At 46.9% G+C, this 4,648-nt stretch overlaps 1 non-coding gene across 1 annotated transcript; it reads left to right on the top strand.

The window, feature by feature from the left end:
• The first annotated feature begins 454 nt into the window (after nucleotides 1-454).
• On the top strand, nucleotides 455-536 carry trnal-uaa (transfer RNA leucine (anticodon UAA)). Its single transcript has one exon. It is a non-coding gene; the product is annotated as a tRNA-Leu (tRNA).
• The last annotated feature ends 4,112 nt before the right edge of the window (nucleotides 537-4,648 follow it).

Below are 4,648 nucleotides of genomic sequence, written 5' to 3'. Positions count from 1 at the left end.
CTTTGAAATGTTGTGAGCGCACCAGTCTCTGACACTAAATATGGCAATTCCTTCTGTACACACGGAAATGTCTGTGTTCAAAACAAGTGTCCCTCACATCCCCTTTAAATGTTAGTGTTCTCACATTAAACCAATGTTATCTCGCTTTGAACTCATGTGCCTTGTGAAAAATTACTCCCTGACACTTTTCTCTGTCCGTCTGCCTCATGTCTTTATAAAATTCTGTAAGGCCATTCCTCTGCCCTGAAGCTCCAGGGAAAACTGCCGAATCCAATTCAGTTTCGTGCTATTGTCCAAACAGTGCAAACCTTGCAAACCCTTTCAAATACTTTCGAAATTGTTCCACGTTCGTTACTGAATGCGCGATCTGTTCGTGCCTGAAGTGAAGCGATGCTGAAACGCTAGTAATGAGATTTTGGCGCGCGGCTCCGCTGTGGTAGCGTGGCCCCGCTGTGGTAGCGTGGCCGAGTGGTCTAAGGCGCTGGATTTAAGCTCTAGTCTCTATCGAGTCGTTGGTTCGAATCCCACCGCTACCAGCGGTTGCTCCGCTGCAAACAGTTGAACAGAGCAGAATCTCTGCAGGCCGTCTGCGTTTTCGTTGTTGTGTTTGCCGCTGCTCAGGTCAACTGAGTCTGACTCTCCTAAACCCCTCTGCTTTCGGATGTCTGCATGGCCAGTTTCTGTGTCTCAAATAGTCTGGAAGTTGTTCATTTGTCTGGAAGTTCGGTGGTTCGAGCCCTCCCTTCGCACTGAGCCTCAATTATTTCAGTTCAAGCATTGAGACCGACCATGTCCCGACACTGCAACCACGAGAACCCACCCGAGTCTGCAGCTGGATGTGGCCACAATCTCTCCAAGGCCCCGCTGCCAACAGAAAGCGGCTACTGCAGCTTCAATCAGCGGCTTCCTGCTCAGTCCTGGAACACAGCACATGGAAAATCCTTCCCCAGGAACGGCTCTTCCCGTGTGAAAGGGACAACCATTCCACTTTAAATTGGACACGGCATCAGAGGATTGTTCCTGTTCTTGGAACGTTTCATAAACAAAACTCCTGTCTCGCAAATAAGAAGTGGGAAAAGTTGTTGGCAGGAAGAATAGAGAAAGTGTTGACTGTGAGGACTCTGTCTCGTCAGCAGATGGGATTCCTTACACTCCAAACAGGAATGATTGGGTTTCCTTAGGTAATTTCCCAATTGATTTACCGTCTACCAGAGTGACTGGGAATCACACCGGAGACATAAAGATGAGGATAAAAATATGAAAATATTTATATTGAATCTTAAATCCAGAGACAAGTGCTAAATAGATAATAATGTTCTGTTGGAATAATAGCTGAGAAATGGAAAGTGTAAATGATGACATTTGTGATTGGGAGGAATTAACTGGACCTTGTAAATTGCAATGCCGGGTGAAATATGCTCAGGATGAAATGACACACTCATCAATCGTGAGCCAGGCCCAGCTACTTTAGTCCGAGAGCATGAGATGCTTAATCTCAGGGCCGTAGGTTCAAGCCTCACGATGGGCTCTTTCCCTCCTTTAAAGAAATCCAGCTCTCTGCCCCACTTGCAGTATTGTAACGCAGTGTAGGGGTTGGTTTGGACACGTCGATCCGACTGTGTTTGATCACACCTCGGTTCCTGAGTGAAAGCTGTCTCCACTTTCCTGGAAGTGTCTGAGACAAGTTTATCAGTGCAGCCGAATATACGATGAATGGTGTCCCTTTCAAAACGTCAGGTTCCACTCCAAACGTGCACCAAACAAAGTGCTCAGAGACACACAACACGAATGGCTACTTGTTGGGGGGGTCTGACAGTGACCACTCAATGTCAAATGGTCCTGAACCAAAATGAAGACATTCAGACCGTTCTGACGGAAACCGAAGGGAACTCTCCCTGAATGTTTCACAATTCACACGGAAAATGATCTTGTGTGCTCATGGGGGTTGACGGAATGAAGAGTTTCTTGTCAGTCACAGGGGTGGGGGTGGGGGTGGGGTAGGATTGTGAGGTTTCACAGTGGGACAGAAGTGATCTGGGTGAACGGGTCAGTCAAACACCCCCAGAGCACGGGACAGCTGATTGGTCCAGGATCACTCCCATCTTCTGTTTCGGAACCAACAAATGAAATTGCTGGAAAATCTCAGCAGGTCTGCTCACATTTTGGAAAGGAAGAAAGTTAAGACTTCGGGACCAGTGACATTTCTTTTTGCATGTCCATCTCCCTCTGGATTGGTGCACTCTTCCTTTTTATTGTCTATCTTCTGACTTCCAACTTTATACTCAGATTCTCTTTTATTGTATTTTCCTCTCCAACCATTTTCCCTTTTTTTAAAATGTGTATCAGATCTGTCCCATCTCTCACTTTGCCCATTTATGATCGGAGAACTTGGAAATGAACAATTAACTCAGTTTCTCATTCCTTAGATACCAGGTGACCAGAGACCGGAAGGTATAGGATGACGGTTAGAGCTTTCAGCCCATAGTCTGCTCTGCCATTGGATCATGACTAATACCGTTCTCAATCCCATTCTCCAGTCTTCTCCCTGTAACACTCATTCCCCCTGAATTTAGGACCCAGTCTTTTTTTTTCCCAGACTGGGCCTGCATCCGCCCCAAACCCCTCCCCATCTGTTGGCGGCTGTTACACCGTGTCTCTGTGTGTGATCGAGCTGAGTTTCAGTCCCACACGGCAAACCCAATTTGTTCTGAACAACACAATCACCGCTGGGGGACAGCTCGATCAGGTCTCTGGCCCCACTGTGTTTCTGTGGGGGAGTAGTTATCACCTTCACCTCCCGTGGGAAGGATCGGTGCTTCAAATATCCCGGCAGGAAGAACGATCGGCTTGTGTGTGAACATGGGTGGAGGGAATTGCTCTCTGACCTGGTCAGTAAACCTTACTCTGTATGTCCCTGCCCATTCCTGCCGTTGTCGTGAAAGGGAATGCAAGTCCAATTAATTGCCGTGTACCATTTTATTCGATACACATTCTTCCTTGTTTGGAATATAGGTGGATGTTTCCAGCACAGATCCTCACTGTTTTGAAGAATGCAGTCGGCGGGCCCTGATACTTACAGCGTGTCAGATTGTGGACATAAGATACCACTATTACGCGTGGGAACACCTCCCACCCTGTACATGGCAGGTACTCATGTGAATCAGCCAATGTTGTCTATCTTATACGTTACAGACAAGGATGCCCGGAGGCACGGTACATTGGGGAAACCGAGCAAAGGCTACGACAACAGAAGAATGGGCACCGCACAACAATCAACAGACAGGAGGGTTCCCTCCCAGTTGGGGAACACTTCAGTGGTCCAGGACATTCAGCCTCGAACCTTCGGGTGATCGTCCTCCAAGGTGGACTTCAGGACAGGCAGCAGAGGAAAGTGGCCGAGCAGAGGCTGATAGCTAAGTTCGGTACCCATAGGGAGGGCCTCAACAGGGACCTTGGGTTCATGTCACATTACAGGTGACCACCATTGCACTATACACACACACACACAGATATTCCGACAGACACACTCTCACATACACATGGACACAGGTACACACAGACACCCACACAGACACCCACACACTCCCTTATAGACACACACACTCCCACACTCACACATGCACCCCCTCACAGACTTAAGACACTCTGCACTCACTACATACACACACACACACACACACACACTTTCTCACACTCACAATCCCCACCCCAGACAGACAGACACACACACACACAGGGTTACATTGTACTTTGCTCAAAAACTGCATGAGTTCATATAAAATTCCGTTATCTCACTTTTTAGATTAGAATCAATCTAAACATCAGGTCATAGACAGAGAGCACAGGGGGTTAACACCTTCAACATATTGTCTAGCTATCACCATTGTTAACAGCTAACCTGAGAACGCAACTTTTAAAAAAAAGGTTTTGTGATTTCCACATGAAAGAAGTGAAACTATCACTGTATTCTAACAGATGAAAGGCTTAACAGACAATCAATTTTTCCATGTATAATTTCAGTTACATCACAATGTAAATTTTTGCTATAAATTCTGTGTTCCGATCGAGCCCTCCACTGTCACCTCCGAAAGCGAGTGTGCTTCCGATTAAACCTGTTGGACTATAACCTGGTGTTGTGTGATTATTAACTTTGTACACCCCAGTCCAACACCAGCATCTCCAAATCATGACAGGTTTCCAGATGGTGATCGATGGGGCTTTATTGCAGCCTCATCAGCAAACCGTGTTTTACATTTACTCGCCCATCACTACTCTAGTGGTGAAAAGAAGGATAATTCCAAATACCTGCTGCGGGAATTTCTTTTCCAATTCCACTGCGCAGTGTGTGTGTGTGTCTATAAGGGTGTGTGTGGGTGTCTGTGTGCGCGTCTGTGGCGATGTCTCCAGCCCTGCTGGCCGTCCTGGTTAAGAGCGCAGTTACGAACATTCATCTGTCTCGGCGCTACAGGGAAAATTGCCCACGCCTATTCATCCTCGCCCGACATTCCAAACTCGGCAAACCTGGCAACCTGTTTGTCAGTATTTCCTGAGCATTTCCCCGTGATATCCTTTATTATTTCAATCATGTTAATAACCCTGGCCAACATTGGTCTATACGGAACGGAAATGTCAGTGTTGGATGAAGAGC

Source organism: Chiloscyllium punctatum, unplaced genomic scaffold, assembly GCF_047496795.1.
Source record: "Chiloscyllium punctatum isolate Juve2018m unplaced genomic scaffold, sChiPun1.3 scaffold_123, whole genome shotgun sequence".
NCBI classification, from domain to species: domain Eukaryota; kingdom Metazoa; phylum Chordata; class Chondrichthyes; order Orectolobiformes; family Hemiscylliidae; genus Chiloscyllium; species Chiloscyllium punctatum.
The sequence above is the reverse complement of the archived record's forward strand: the minus strand, read 5'-3'. Positions and strand labels throughout refer to the sequence as shown.